At 35.4% G+C, this 17,439-nt stretch overlaps 1 protein-coding gene and 1 pseudogene across 1 annotated transcript in view; one reads left to right on the forward strand and one right to left on the reverse strand.

Moving 5' to 3' along the window:
• LRP1B (LDL receptor related protein 1B) overlaps positions 1-17,439 on the reverse strand; it is a 1,532,882-nt gene that overhangs the window by 574,428 nt on the left and 941,015 nt on the right. The gene's annotated exons all lie outside the window — the stretch shown is intronic.
• Positions 9,372-10,083, forward strand: LOC132368473 (swi5-dependent recombination DNA repair protein 1 homolog; annotated as a pseudogene).

Here is a 17,439-nt window from a genome sequence, read left to right on the forward strand (position 1 = left end):
TAGGGTGATTAAGTCAAGATATTTTTATATGTAATACTACCTACCACCACACTGTCCCCCACCCTTTGCCCTAAGTTTACAGATGGCTAATGGCTGATAGAAAGTCTCAAATAAATACATAAGCAAAGCTCTTTTTTAAGATAGTCAGTGAAAAATTGGGGATATTAAGGCTGGTGCCCTGCAATAAGGTTCTTTTCATTCTGACCTTTGGGGAACCCAAATCCTGACCTTCTAAAGCAAAACCTGCAAACTCCCTCCTGTAAGACATTTTCATGCCATGCACCTATCTGTGCCTTCAGGAGAAAGCTTCATGTGTTAAATCTCTAAATGTAATGCAGTATGTGTTCAAAGCTATGCAGAGCTCCCAGGAAGAGATCCCCCTGCAAGGAAGGTACCAAGTGAAAAGAGTTTTATTTTCATAAAGATAAAGGAAACCCAGGATAGATCACCCAGTCCTTTCTTAAATGTCATGGGAAACCGGGATATTCAGTTCAATGAGGAAAACTAGCAGAGTGGAAAGTAAACACTAAGATAAAACATAGAGATGCAAAATGAATAATTCATAAAATATCTTTTAAATCATCATATATTCAAGTACATATCTCATTCTAGAAAAGTTAAAGATTATTTTAAAAAGTAATATTTAGAGAATAAAACAGGACTCAGAGATTAAAAAGTATGTCTAAATAAAAATATTTTTAATAGAATGGCTAGAAAATGTGGTTGAGGAAATCTTCCATAATAAAGAAGAAAAAGACAAACAGAAAATACGATAGAAAAGGAAAGAAATAAAATATCAGTCTAAAAAGTCCAAAAGCTGTACTTGGAATCATTGGATTCTTCACTTCTATGCAGTCACAGGAAAAAAAAAAGAAGAAAAATTCCAGTTTTACTTAAAAATGTCCTTAATTGACCAGTAAAAAGTATCAATTTTGTTAAATCTTGACTCTTCAGTCCAGGCCTTTTTAATATTCTGAGTGACAAAATCAAGAGTGTGCAGAAAGCACTTCTGGTGCATAGTGAAGTATGACTGTGTGGAACAAATGTACTTATGAGATGGTTTGAACTGCAGGAAGAATGTGCTAATTTTTTCACAGAATATCATTTTATCCTTGAAAGAATATCTGACAATCTATGGCTATTCAGACTTAGGTATTTGGCAGATATTTTCTCAAAAAAAAAAAAAAATGATGGAGAACAAAGTTAGAAGACTGACAATACCAAACTTTGAGACTTATTATAAAGCTACAGTAATTGAGACAGTGTGGTATTGTTGAAAGAATAAGTTCTCTTTCTTTATAGAGCCTATGCTCTAGTGAGGGAGACAGACAAGAAATAAACAAATAGAAAAGACATCATTAAAATTCCTATAAATCAACAGCAAATAAATAAATAACTTGATTGAAATTGGACAAAGGACTTAAATAATCATTTCTCCAAAGAAGACATGCAAACAGCCAACAGGTATATGAAACAGGTATATAAAAAGAAGCTGAACATCATTAATCATCAGAGAAATGCAAATCAAAACCACAATGAGATATCACCTCACACCTGGCTATCATTAAAAAAACCCAAAAAACAAACAAAACAAAAAACATACCAATGCTGGCAAGGATGCAAGGATGTGGAGAAATTGAAACTCTTGTACACCGTTGCTAGGAATGTAAAATGGCACAGCCATTATTGAAAATAGTATGGAGATTACTCAAAAAATTAAAAATAGACTACAATATGACCTAGCAATTCCAGTTTTGGGTATATGTACAAAATAATTGAAGTCAAAATCTTGAAGAGATATTAACACTCCAATGTTCACTGCAGCATTATTCATAATAGCAAAGGTATGGAAACAACCTAAATGTCCATCAAAAGATGAATGGATCAATAAAATGTGGTATGTATATACAATGGAATATCATTCAGCCTTAAAAAAGAGGAAAATATTCTGGTGGGGGATGCTGATAACAGGCAAGGCTACACATGCGTAGGGATAGGGGAATGTAGGAAATCTCTGTATTTTTGTGTCAATTTTGCTGTGAACCTAAAACTGCTCTAACAAAATAAAGTCTTCTACAAAAAGGGAATTTTGCTGTATGCAACAACATGGATGAACCTTGAGGAAATGATGGTAAGATCAGCCAGTTGCAGAAGGATAACTATTGTATGATTCCACTCACATGAGGTATCTAAAATAGTCAAACTCATAGTAACAGAGAGTAGAATAGTGGTTGCCAGGGCCTGAGGGAGGGGGGAAAATGGGGGAGTTGCTGTCCAGCAGGTATAAAGTTTCAGTTATAGAAAATGAATAAGTTCTAGAGATCTGCTGTACAACATTGTGCCTACCACTAATGATACTGTATAGTGCACTTAAAAATCTGTTAAGAGGATAGATCTCTTGGCAAGTGTTCTTACCACAATAAAAAAAAAGTAAGATAAGAAATAACTGAAGACTGCCATTAGTCCTATAAAGAAAACAGGCACAGTTTCATTTTTTAGTTTCCCTACCTTTGTCTGCATATAACTCCATTCTACTCACCCTTCATTGTACAAGTCTAACCCCACCCTCAGTGAAATACTTCAAACTAGCACATCCCACATTGACTCTTCCTTCTCACTGATTCTAAAGCCTCTACAGACAGAATCATATGGTTTCATATTAAATCGTTGCTTTTTCTTTTCTTTTCACTTGTACTAATTTTGACTCCTTATCCAGAGATGAAAACTCCTGAAAACAAGGATGCTGTCTTGTACTTCTTCGTATGCTTCACAGTGCTTTGCATTCTTTTGAACTGAGCATGATGTAGAAATTACCTAAATACTGTGAAATGACTGGGGAAATAATATCCCTAAAAATATCTCCCATAATAATTCATCACTTAGAAAACATTTAAATAAAGCCATCTCTCCAATTTCCTCTTGATATTATCTTTTAAAAATTTCTCTTTTTAAATATCCTTTTTGAAGGTCCCTCTAACATAAAGAACTTTGGTTTTGACTGTGTAATTATTATTTAGAATCACATTTGTTTCTCTCACTTTTTTTCTCACACTATTATTCATACAAATATACTAGAATCTTCAGAAATTACCAGATTTCAAAATTGCTTGCTTAAGTTATATGTAAGTAATTATGAATTTCTCTATTTCACTATTACAGGCTGAACTGTGAACTCCAAAATTCATGTGTTAAAGTTCTAACTGTCAGTACCTCAGACTGGGGCTGTATTTGAACGTAAGGTCTTCAAAGAGGTAATTAAGTTAAAATTAGGTTATTAGTGTGGGTCCTAATCCAATATGACTGATGTCCTTATAAAAAGAAAATTAGGACACAGACACACACAGATGGAAGACCCAGGAAGGAGAAGATAGCCATCTACAGGCCATGGTGAGAGGCCTCAGAAGAAATCAACCATGTCCACACCTTGATTTCAGACTTCAAGACTCCAGAACAGTGAGAAAAATTTCTGTTAAGGCACCCAGTCTGTGGGACTTTGTTATGGCAGCCCTAGCAAACGAATACATTTACTAATAGGGATATAGAAGAAATTCATGAGCTATAAAAAAGAATTCATATAAATATCATAAATATAAATTGATTCTACCATACAGTCTCCAAACTCTTTACTCAAAAGAGAAAGAGACAGACAGACAGAGAGAGAAATTAAGAAAGGAAATAAATTTACTGTGACCTACTAAGTTCCAAGGCCTTTGCTAGGCTTTGAACATAAGCACATATGATTGCCTCATCATAAATGAGATGTGATGTGTTAAAACACCTGTCAATAAACAAAATCTATAACTTTTTAAAAAATCCATAAATACAGCAACAAATATCAAAAGAAATAGCCCAAAGAGTTGAGATTGTATCTACTGCCTAGGAATTTGGGTAGGGGAGAATTCTCACTTGTGACTTCAATAACTAAATTTCACCCTAATAGCTCCAAAATCTCTCTCATATCCCTAACTATCCTCTTAATCTTCAGTACATGTATCCTACTACATCGTAGGAATTTCTACCTGACTATAATGAAGTCACTACAAACTTTACATGACCAAAATAAAATCCATTTTATTTTTTCCATGTATGCTTCTTTCCCAATAGATTTCTGTTATGAATTTTTGTGTCCCCTGCTAAATTCATATGTTGAAATCTTACTCCCAAGGTGTGGTGGCTAGGGGGGTGATTAGGTTGTAAGAGTGGAGCCCTCATGAATGGAATTAGTGCCCTTACAGAAGGCACACCCCTGAGAGCTCTTTATCCCTTCTGCTGTGAGACAGTAAGACCAGCTGGCTGTCTGTCAACCAAGAAGCATATTCTCATCAGACACTGAATCTGCTGCCTCCTTGATCTTGGACTTCCCAGCCCTCAGAACATTGAGAAATAAATGTTTGCTATTTAAGCCACCCAACCTATGGTATTTTTGTTATAGCAGCCTGAACTAAGACAGCTTCTGACAGTAAATGGTCCCCAACGCAGGCATCAGAGGTAAAAACCAGATAGTCATCTTTTTTTTCCCCTATCACCACCATGGCATTTCCCAGGTGCCTTTCTGATCTGAGCAAGCCCACTTAATTCTTCACTTTATATTCTCAGGAATGTTTTATTTTCCCTCCATTCCCACTAAAACTGCTTAGCTCAGGACCCCATTATTTCTCACTCCCCTGACTATCATTGCTGAGGAAACACTAGAGTGATCTTTCCAAAATGCAAATCTAAGCATGTCACTCTGCCGCTTAAAATTCTCCAATGGCTTGCTTTCCCCTGCCAAACCACTTAGCATGGCACAAAGGCCATCAATGATTTGATGCCTACTTAACTTTCCATCACCAGATCTATTACTGCCCACTATGCACCATGTTCCAGGAATACTGAACTGCAGTCAACTTTCAATTTCCCAAGGATAGATTAACCACGTTACAGAAAAAAAAAAAAAAAAAAAGATGAAAATAAGCCAAAGACAGCTTATTTGTAAAGAAAAAGAAGTAAAACTTGTGAATAAGAGAAAAATCTACATATCAGAATGAGTCTATTACTTATAATTATATAGGAACCATTCCATTTTTACATTGTACCTACTGCAAATCAGGAACGCCCCTCCACCTGGACAGTTAGAGGTGAATATGCTTGCTTACAGCAGTCTGTTAGCCTGTTAACTGCTCTTTGGTGCAGGAGCAGCTTTTTGCAGTTTGTCTGAAGCTCTGGGCAAAATTCTATTTCTTAGGGCAGTGATGGTACTAGAAGTCTCTTTGCTCTGCCTTCTCCCAAGACTTGTTTTTATTTATTTTTCTTAAACAGAGAATCTGGAGAATGACAATGAAGGTGGGATGGAGAGCACTGAAGAACAAAGCCCAGAATTTTGCTTTGAAGCCTTTGTGACCTTGAACTGACAAATGTGGTCCAAAATTCTCTCAGTTCATTGTTACATTGAGGTTTGCCTTACTGAGAACTGAGGGGGCAGTCTGGGGTTGTAGCGAAAAAAACTTGAGAATGGCAGGTAATTTAATTTCCAAGCTGATGGCCTGACTGTGCTGCCGGTGAACTAGTACTTGTGCAATGATGAAGGAGAGGATGACAGTGAGAGGGAAGAATTTGCTGACAAAAACAAGGCAGCTCCGAATAACTTCTTGCTGGGATATTTAGAAAACAAAAAGTAGAGTTTATTCAATGAAAAAGATTGTTTTCATCGGAAAAAAGGAAGAGGAGAAAGAGGAGGGGGAGGAGGAGAAGATCTACTCAGCTCAGAGCAGACTATTTCAATATTTTAATGAAATACATTTGAATTAAATATCTACCTTGTATCACAGTTGTGTTGAATTGTGTCTGAACAATGTTTTTTCTGTATTCACCCAATTTCCATTACCCTAGTCAATAGGATAATATAGAGTGGATATAATTTTCCAAAACAATGATTCATTAATATCCTATGCCCTTTTATATTTGTCCTCAATTTACTTCCTCCATATGGAATCCTTGCCTCCACTGCTACACCTAGCTGTACTCCCATTATATGAATGGACACATACCCAGATTTCTAGACTCAGCTCAAATGGTACTGCTGTTTGGGAACTTTGATTGTCCCCAAGACGTAGAGTGGTTCACCTGACCCTTTGTGTTGTTCTGTGTACAATTCTAACATTCCTAATCCTATGGTACTATATTTATTTACATGTCTGTCTCCATGTTTAAAATGTAAGACTCTTTGGGGAATTAGTCTTATTAACTCTTATCCTCTATACATATGCCAATGCCAGTTACAGGGATGGATTTTAAGGCTGGCTGAGAGTCACTACAGTAGGTGAGAGAGTGTGGCTTGGAGTCACAAATGTGCTTTGATATCTGGCTATGACACGTCCTCTCTGGGTGATTTTGAACAACTTACTTGGACTCTTATTATTAGTCTCCTCATCTGTAAAACAAAGAAAATTCTACTACACTCATATAATATATGAAATAGTTAGCCAAGTGACTTAAACGGTAAGGACACTAATCGGTACCTATATACAATAAAAGAAAGAATGAGTCAAAAAAATAAAATCTAAAACATACATGTGACTATACTGATTCTAATACATAAACAATTCAGAAAAACATCTCTACTCACTGTCAATTGGAATGTGTGTGGAATTATTTTTCCAGAATTAATGGTGAATTACTGTATTTCTATGATTTTACACTACTTCTCTTGTGGCTAGCAGAATGTGCCACCCCAAAATATGCCTCTTTGGCTTGGATTATTTGGAACTGATAATTTTAAGGAAAACCAGACACATGAGAAGCTCTGAAAACAGAGTAGGAATTACCTTTTGGTATGAAAAATTTACATTAGAAAGTGGGCCTGTACCAGGAAGAGAGCTATTACCTGAGATAAATTTTTCATCACAGAGAGTTATCTGCAAGGCAGGGCAACCTTTGTTTACTAAACATCTCCTATTCTCACTTTTCCATGAATAGCCTTCTCTTCTTTGAAGCTGTAGACCCCTTTCCTTAACTCAGGAAATAAATGGTATATAAAACATAAATGGTATATAAACCTCCATAGTATAGCCATCTTTTGAATCTTATATCTTTGTGGGGCTCCTGTACATAGATAATTTTTTTTTCTCTAGTTAATCTGTCCTTTATTACAAGGGATATCGGCCAAGAGTCTAGGAGGGTAGAGAGAAAATTGTTTCCTCCCTCCCCCTTACCACTAGTTAGATTCATTCACCTGGAGGCTGGTTGAGATTAGTAGTGTAATTCCTGACAATGGAAAAGAATAATGCTCATTGCCTGTGGTGATCACTCCAAAGTGATCAAGTTCAAGTCACATATAAAATGGCTTATTAAGATAGAAAAAATAGAATATTAGAACCTCAATTTATATTTGTAACTGTTATAAACAAGGGAGATTAACAGCATTCAAAGACAATTTAATTCTTTGTTTGACTTTTACGTATGCATTGTTTAGGAGAAAGGTTTAAAAGAATCATTTCCCTGCTGTTAAGGGGCTCAGCTTAAGCAAGGTCTAAAGAGGGTTAAGTTAAATAATGACCTTCTCTGTTTTGGACTGAGTTGTGTTCCACCATCCCCCGCCTCCCCAAATCCATACATTGAAGTCCTAACCTCCAGTGTAGACTACATTTGGAATAGGGTCTTAGAGAGGTAACTAAGGTTACAGTAGGTCATAAGGGTGGGACCCTAATCCAATAGAACTGGTGTCATTATAAGAAGACACTATACCAGGGATGTGAGCACAGAGGAAAGACCACATGAGGACACAGTGAGAAGGTGGTCATCTGCAAGCCAAGGAGGCCTGGGGGGAAACCAAACCTACTGACACCTTGATCTCGGACTTCCAGGCTCCACAACTGTGAGAAGATAAATTTCTATTGTTTAAGCCACCCGGTCTGTAGTATTTTGTTATGGCAGCCCTCACTGACTAATACACTGACATATATCTGCTAACTTATTAGGAGCAGACCAGAGCACTGGGAAAGTTATTTAAAAGAGTCTGAGACATTTTGAAGGTCCAGGCTGACCTTAGGAGCACAATAGGAGAAGTACAATAGGAGCCACTGAGAGAAAACTCACCCTAAATTAAAGCAGATCTGAACCTTACCTCTAAAATATATTCCAATTACCTACTTCCAAATTATTTCTAAGACCTCCACTGCTTCCACTTCCACTGCTACCACACTAGTCCAAGCTGTCACAAACTCTCACCTGAACTCCTATACCAGCCTCCTAAAGTTCACCAGCATCCATCCTTTTCCTCTCCCATAGTACAGTCTTCACACAGCACTGAGTAATCATTTTAAAACAGAATCTCATCGCCCTTGGCCCTCCTCTCCTGTGGCATGAAGCTCCTGCTACTCCAGCCACATTAGCCAGAAACTGCCAAGCATTTTCTGGCCTTAAGGGGTTTTTACTTGCTATTTTCTCTGCCCAGAAAGCTCTTCCTAAGACATCTTCACAAGGCTAGATCTTGCATGCCATTCAAGTATAAGCTCAAATAGCATCTCCTTGGCAAGGACTTTATGGAAACTCTTCTCTCTTTTATTTCACACTGCTTTTCCCCATCTGACATTTTCATAAATTTTTATGCATTTACTATCTACTCCAGCTAAATGCAAGTTCATTAAGATAGGGATTTGAGCTGCTTTTCTCACCCCTGTGTCTCTAGTCCCTTGAAAAGGCATAATCTAAATATATAATGATTAATAAATGCTCCCTATTCTAATAGAAATTCTAGTTCTAGAAATAATTGGGGCTGATACTAGAAATACCCCCAATTCAATCGCTCTGATGCTTAGGATATGCTTTGGGCAAAAGGGCTGTGTATGAATGTGAGAGAGAAAGAGATAAATTGAAAAACTGACCATCTAGAATTATTATCACCTGGAACCTGAGCAGTTTCATGGATTTTTCTTTTTTCTTTTGTTTTGATATCCCTGAATATGTGGGACACTGGAAAACAGATCTTTTTCTTTAAGTAGCAACGGCATCTCAAATTTCTGATGCTGAGTTTCATCAGTGCACCTGGTTAAGGCAGCAAGTAGTGACCTGGTACTGCTCCTTCCATGGCAGTCATGGTAAATGGGGACATTTCTAAGGTTGGGTGCCAGCTCTCTACTAAGTAGTGAGGCATGGCTAGAAGAGGGAGTATCTAAAGGTCGGCAATTAAGATCTTCCTCAGGAAGTAGCCCTGGGTTCCTTTTAGAGATTGCAAACAATAGGAAGATCCATTTAAAATCAAAGTAAGCAGAGAGCTGCAGCTGCTTGTGTTTTCTGCACTCTCTGGGGATGGCTGAGGGAGACGGGAAGCAGGTGACAGCTGAGAACTGGAATTTGACGATCAGCGCTGGAGCTGAGTAGAGTTCCCTTTCCTCCAGGTAAACCAAGATTTCATTTTTAAGATGGGAAGTCTAGGAAACTCAGCCGTGATTTTACCTAGCACTCCACAGGCCTGTGCCTCCACCATCACCCCACATAACCAGTACAAGAAAACAACCTATGCGTGTAACACGTAGAGAAAATGATTAAGCAAAACAAGATCTTCATTTAATTTCTTGTACAGTGTGGTAAAAGATCTTAAAGTAGAGAATGAAGAGAACGGTTAGAACTTTTCAGAGAATCCAGCACCTTCAACACAAGGAAACAGCTTAGAATTTCAAAAAAAAATTTAAACACATAGACAGTGAATATGAAGTATGTGTTTGAAAAATACCATCAAGAACATCAATGCATGTGGATTTGAAACACTTGATACTGGGTCATGCACTGATCTTCAAACTAATTTTCTGAATGAGAATCTTCCAAAAAAAAGATTGAATGAAGAAAAAACAAAATTGGTGAAGCAGGTTCAAGAGAAAGGAGACTTTCTTCAAAGGCTAAAACTAGTTAAAATGTATAGATCAAAGAAAGGTCTGTCTCAGACACAGTTGTTAACAAAGAGGTGGAGAAGCTGCAGCCAGCTGTTGCTCTGAGTTGCAGTCAGGTGTGTCTAAGAAATCAAGGTTTACTCAGTTGATAGACCACTATGGGTTAGATGAGAAATTGCTACACTATAACAGAAATGATGAAGAACTTATAGGTGTTTAATTAATAATTTTTTTCCAGAATATCTTTGTAAATGACAACTTAATTAAAAGATACTTATACATTTTAAAGGGAAGATATAAACCATTAAGGGCTTAGAGAAAGATATTATGGTGAACCTGGATCAACTGAGGGCATTCTATTATATAAACATAAGCTAAGATCTAAAATGAAAATTTAGTACTTTGAATAAATTTTTCAAAACACTTGACAGTTAAAAAAAATTTTTAATCATGTTTAAAAAAATTTGTACAATTTTGGATGTAACTTTTAGGTATTTTTTGATTTCCTCTTTGATTTCTTCAGTGATCTCTTGGTTATTTAGTAATGTATTGTTTAGCCTCCATGTGTTTGTGTTTTTTACATTTTATTCCTTGTAATTCATTTCTAATCTCATAGCATTGTGGTCAGAAAAGATGCTTGATATGATTTCAATTTTCTTAAGTTTACCGAGGCTTGATTTGTGACCCAAGATGTGATCTATCCTGGAGAATGTTCCGTGCGCACTTGAGAAGAAAGTGTAATCTGCTGTTTTTGGATGGAATGTCCTATAAATATGAATTAAATCTATCTGGTCTATTGTGTCATTTAAAGCTTCTGTTTCCTTATTTATTTTAATTTTGGATATTCTGTCCATTGGTGTAAGTGAGGTGTTAAAGTCCCCCACTATTATTGTGTTACTGTCGATTTCCTCTTTTATAGCTGTTAGCACTTGCCTTATGTATTGAGGTGCTCCTATGTTGGGTGCATATATATTTATAATTGTTATATCTTCTTCTTGGATTGATCCCTTGATCATTATGTAGTGTCCTTGTCTCTTATAACATTCTTTATTTTAAAGTCTATTTTATCTGATATGAGTATTGCTACTCCGGCTTTCTTTTGATTTCCATTTGCATGGACTATCTTTTTCCATCCCCTCACTTTCAGTCTGTATGTGTCCCTAGGTCTGAAGTGGGTCTCTTGTAGACAGCATACAGATGGGTCTTGTTTTTGTATCCATTCAGAAAGCCTGTGTTGACCTACTAAAGAATGGACTTGAGGATATGGGGAGGGGGAGGGGTGAGATGTGACAGGGTGAGAGAGTGTCATGGACATATATGCACTACCAAATGTAAAATAGATAGCTAGTGGGAAGCAGCCGCATAGCACAGGGAGATCAGCTTGGTGCTTTGTGACCACCTAGAGGGGTGGGATGGGGAGGGTGGGAGGGAGGGAGATGCAAGAGGGAAGAGATATGGGAACATATGTGTATGTATAACTGATTCACTTTGTTTTAAAGCAGAAACTAACACACCATTGTAAAGCAATTATACTTCAATAAAAATGTTAAAAAAAAAAAAAGAAAGCCTGTGTCTTTTGGTTGGAGCATTTAATCCATTCACGTTTAAGGTAATTATCGATGTGTATGTTCCTATGACCATTTTCTTAATTGTTTTGGGTTTGTTTTTGTAGGTCCTTTTCTTCTTTTGTGTTTCCCACTTAGAGAAGTTCCTTTAGCATTTGTTGTAGAGCTGGTTTGGTGGTGCTGAATTCTCTTAGCTTTTGCTTGTCTGTAAAGCTTTTGATTTCTCCATCAAATCTGAATGAGATCCTTGCTGGGTAGAGTAATAATGGTAGTAGGTTCTTCCATTTCATCACTTTAAGTATATCATGCCACTCCCTTCTGGCTTGTAGAGTTTCTGCTGAGAAATCAGCTGTTAAGCTTATGGGAGTTCCCTTGTATGTTACTTGTCGTTTTTCCCTTGCTGCTTTCAATAATTTTTCTTTGTCTTTAATTTTTGCCAATTTGATTACTATGTGTCTCGGCGTGTTTCTCCTTGGGTTTATCCTGTATGGGACTCGCTGAGCTTCCTGGACTTGGGTGGCTATTTCCCTTCCCATGTTAGGGACGTTTTCAACTATAATCTCTTCAACTATTTCCTCTGGTCCTTTCTCTCTCTCTTCTCCTTCTGGGACCCCTATAAGGCGAATGTTGTTGCATTTAATGTTGTCCCAGAGGTCTCTTAGGCTGTCTTCATTTCTTTTCATTCTTTTTTCTTTATTCTGTTCTGCAGCAGTAAACTCCACCATTCTGTCTTCGAGGTCACTTATCCGTTCTTCTGCCTCAGTTATTCTGCTATTGATTCCTTCTAGTGTAATTTTCAGTTATTGTATTGTTCATCTCTGTTTGTTTGTTCTTTAATTCTTCTAGGTCTTTGTTAAACGTTTCTGGCATCTTCTTGATCTTTGCCTCCATTCTTTTTCCGAGGTCCTGGATCATCTTCACTATCATTATTCTGAATTCTTTTTCTGGAAGGTTGCCTATCTCCACTTCATTTAGTTGTTTTCCTGGGGTTTTATCTTGTTCCTTCATCTGGCACAGAGACCTCTGCCTTTTCATCTTGTCTATCTTTCTGTGAATGTGTTTTTTTTTTCCACAGGCTGCAGGATTGTAGTTCTTCTTGCTTCAGCTGTCTGCCCTCTGGTGGATGAGGCTATCTAAGAGGCTTGTGCAAGTTTCCTGATGGGAGGGACTCTGGATGTAACTTTTAATACATTATTTTATTTTGGTAAAAGAGTTCTATTATAAATGTTAAAAATAATCCAGTCAGTGAATGTCTAATCCTAAACTGGTCTAAAAATACCTGCATCTCTTCTAAGTTTATGACCCTTGCTTCCATCCTTTTATCACATATTTCCATCTGGAAGGTCTAGCAGGTAATTAAACTCATATGTTCAAAACTTTTAAATAAATAAAATCAAAATAAGCAAGTCTAATCATGTTGGGCAAATTTTAAGGTAGGTAATTTTACTAAAAGATTGAACCTCCTGATATTCTGAGCAGGTTGGGACTTGGAATCACATTAATGTGAAATTTTAAAAAATACGGTGCTATTTTGTTCTGACAGAATAGCAATCTCTGGGATCTCTCATGCACTTACTTTTATTCACCCAAGTTCTATGTCTACATCTCTCTCTCTCTTCATATATATATATATGTGTGTATATATATATACATATATGTATACACACACACACACACACACACACACACATAGATATATACACACACATATATATATACTTTTTTTCCCCCCTTATAACTTCTACTCATTTCGAGATGGGGTTGAAGGGGCCATAGTTGACCATGAGTCAGTTAGAAACAACTATCCATTAACTTCTCTGCTGAAGTCCCTAGAATTGCCTTGTATCAGATTGACCTTCCCAGTCTGTCTGTATGACAGGCATTCTATGGCTTCTAATGTAGGATTTTGTTAAAGTTTCTGTTTCATTTTGGAGTCACATGTATTTTTTATAATAGACATTTTTTCCCTACTTGAGATAGCCAGAATGAAAGTCTCTGTTCCTGGTAACCAAATTCTGTAGAGAACAGTGCTCAGGAAGTATTAATCTCAGTAGACCTTGTCCTAAATATATCATTATTATTACGTTCAGGTCTTGGTTTTCAGCTTTGTGAAGACTTTGAAAAATAGGAAATGGGCTTAGAAGATGAAAATCATGATGTAGAAGGGTCTGAGAACCATGCAACTCTGAATGAAATAAAGAAAACTAGGTGTCTAACCAGATATTGCAAATGTGGGAGCAGGGGCTGGGAAAAATAGTACTGCTTTCATCAACTGACAGAATGCCTATGAGTGCAAATGATGATTAATGGTAGAGTCTTAGAAAACGTGTAAACCATTTGACTCAGAAATGCGACATCTAACACTGTACCCTAAACTCTGCAAATAATTAGTTACATGGATAGTCATCACAATATTTGTAATTTCCAAAAAAACCTAAAAATTAAATATTTATATATAGGTAATTATTTAAATATATAATTATATAGTATACAAACATTGTATAAAGTATATAAACATTAAAATGATATTGTAGAAGTGTTTATTGACCTAGAAATCAATGTTTATGACAAATTAAAATGGAAAGGAAGTTTATATATAATTTTTTAAAATGTCATAAATTTTAACTTTTCTAGATAAAGTTTTAAACCAGAGTTTGACAACAAAAATTACTGATATCTTTAAATCTATTCTGTCCATTTCTAAACTCACTTACTGATTAGCATTAATATTAAATTTTGATTTCAATTAATTAAAATCATTTTTACAGTGTGCTTCTTGAGCAATGTTTTCTTTTAATATCATATGAGAATCAATGAATTAGTATTTTATTCTGGTTTGAGCACACTGTATATTAGAAGGTTCCAATATTTTAAAAATTGCTTCAAATGGTTATTCTATCCTGGACAATTTATTACTCTGTTCTTATTATTAAAATATGAAAGTCATTGTAGTTACTACCCAACTCTTGACACTGCCAAATAATTAATACTGTAAAATTTACAGACTAGAAATACGTGAGTATAAATATAAATATATTACTGGGAAAAGGTTAAAAAATAAGTACTGTCACAAATAAATGATCTTTGGTGCTCCCATTTGCCATGTTCCTGTCTTTCCCAAATAATTTAATATATCTATTCACTTGAAAATAAAAACATATAAAACCTCCATGTTATAGCAGATTTCAGGGGGAAATGTTGACCATTTAAATAATGTTACCAAAATATTATGTCATTTCAACTCAATACTTTCAATTGAATTGGACGGGCTAGCTGCCAGCTGGAGCATACTCTTGAATCAGAAAATTTTTAAAAACTGTGATTTGTAAAGTGAGCATCATCCTATAATCCTTTATTTTGTAATTTATTGAATCACAAATGTCATATTTTAAATGTGAATCATAAAACAAAAATGCATGTGCTTTTTATAAAGAAACTCAGAATGAGCATCCCTATGTGATCCCTTAATTGTACCCTCATTTTCATACCTGGAAATCCATGAGATAAGGACTTGGTATACTAGAAATAAGTCACAATATAATGTTCCTGAATAAAGAATGCAACTCTGAATTTGCAAATGCATACAGTTCTCATTATATTGGGGATTTAAAACAAAATGGTAACCTTATTGATTTTTTAAGAAGAAGGAATGGTAAGATGATCTGGAGATGTGATTTTTGTCATTCTACACCAAGTATTTTCCAACTTTGACTAGATTTCTCACAACCAGAATTCCCTCTGAAAAATATGGATGGCAAAATATCATGAGAGAAAAAAATACATGAATGCTTAGGTTTAATTTGCATGGAAATGATTTGGAGGTATATTGGCTATTTCAAAAAAAGAAAAACATGTTTCAAGGGGGCTGTCCAGATAAATTTTCAAATAGTAGAATATGGTTAAATAATTTTGAAATTTTCCTGATAGTATATATTATAGCTATGTTCTATAACTATGCAGCTTTTATGTAATCTATTGTCCATCTAATGGAAATACAAAAAGTATTCTAACTTAAGAAGTCTCGACAAAATTTTGCCTCCATTAAAGGCAATATTACAGATGATGAGGTCAGATCCATTTTAAAAAAAAAAAACAAAAAATGTTCTTCCAAATTGAAATCTTAGCAGTCCTTAAAATGTCACAAGTATTATTCATGTCTCACTATTCCAGTAACTACAGAGTCCTCCTGCAAAGCTCTTAATCTCTAAAATAACAGAATCTTTTTTCCTCCCACACATAATCTCATTATTAGTCAATTCAGCACAGAATAATCTCATCACTGGCCTTCTGCATACTGTCCATCTTTGATACATCCAAATCTACATACATAGAACGATTATACCCACAATTTAAAAACCTAAAAGCAAACAACTTTTTAAAGGTGCACATGATTTATGGTCACTTTTTTCCCATACTACTGAAGATATTCCTTCAACGGTTATAGTTTAAATATGGAACCTTATTAATTAGAATTAAATTGATGCAGACATTTATTTCAACTTTGTGCTGATACTGATTATGAAAAGAGAAAAAACAGAAATTTGATATTGATGCTCAAGTACAAATTATTATTATTTTTTAAAATTTACCTAAATCTAGGTATATATGAACCCCCCCCCCCCAAATCCTCTGTGATCAGATGCCATCTATCCAAGTCTAATTTGGGTTGAACAAAACTGCCAAATCCAGTAATTCCCCCTTATCTGAGGTTTCAATTTCCATGGTTTCAGTTATCCAAGGTCAACCAAGATCTGAAAATATTAAATGGAAAATTCAAGAAATAAACAATTCATAAGTTTTAAATTGCACACTGGTCTGAGCAGCATGCCAATATCTTGTGCAGTCCTGCTCCGTCCAGGCTAGGGTCCCCAATCATCAACATAGTCTGTTCCTGACATCCAACCATCTATGTAGTCATCACTCAGTGATCCAGGATCACCCAAAGCAAATGATTCTCCTTGTGCTGGATAGTCAGAAGTAGTAGTAGCCTAATGCTATCTCACACTACCTGTGCCATTCACCCCACCTCACCTCATCACATAGTCATTTAATCATCTTACATCATCACCAGAAGAAAGGTGATTACAGAACAATATTTTGAGAGAGAAGAGAGAGAGACCACATTCACATAACTTTACAACATATTCTTATAATTGTTCTATTTTATGATTAGTTATTATTGTTAATCTCCTTCTATGCCTAATTTATAAATTAAACTTTATCATAGGTATGTATGTATAGGGAAAAAAACAGTCTATAGAATTTGGTATCATCCTCAGTTTCAGACATCTACTGGGGGTCTTGGAATGTATCCCCCCAAAATAAGCAGGACTACTGTAGTAAAAGGACTCAGGTCTGATTGTTTAACTCAATTGAAATGAATAATACTCACCAGATCATGATATGATTCCAAGCTATTTGTTATATTCCAACATGAGATAATGCCTACAGTATATGGGCAGACTTCTGGAATGACCTCTTTGACTCTCTTGATTAATTTTCTAGCTCTAATTAAAATGTTGTTGAATTATATTAACTCAAAATTCTATCATAACTCTAAAGCATACTACATCTTTTCCCAATGTAAACATTTACTATTTCTTCTTTTTAAATGAAAGGGGAGACATGGGCCAATATAAAATAATTATATCTCTACTCAAAAAATTATACATTTTCAAATTTATTCTTGTTTTAATGCCATACATGAATAATGTAATTTTTTTCCTGAAAGTGACTCCAGAAAAGTTAACTTTTAGTAGTTTACAAAAGAGAAACGATCACTATTTAATGCTTTTAAGTATGGTAAAGCTGAGATTATTTAATTATTCCATTTATGTTAATGAGACCATTCTCTGATCACTAATTATAATCTGGTTAAAAAAATAGTACTTGATGTACTTTGCAATTGTAGTATTTATCCATTCTGTAAGGTAATTAGCATTAAGAAGTGTAACATATTGGAACACAGCAATTTAAGGTGACAAAAATTGCTGGAATAGAATCATATATAG

The sequence above is a fragment of the Balaenoptera ricei genome, chromosome 7 (assembly GCF_028023285.1).
Source record: "Balaenoptera ricei isolate mBalRic1 chromosome 7, mBalRic1.hap2, whole genome shotgun sequence".
Lineage (NCBI taxonomy): Eukaryota > Metazoa > Chordata > Mammalia > Artiodactyla > Balaenopteridae > Balaenoptera > Balaenoptera ricei.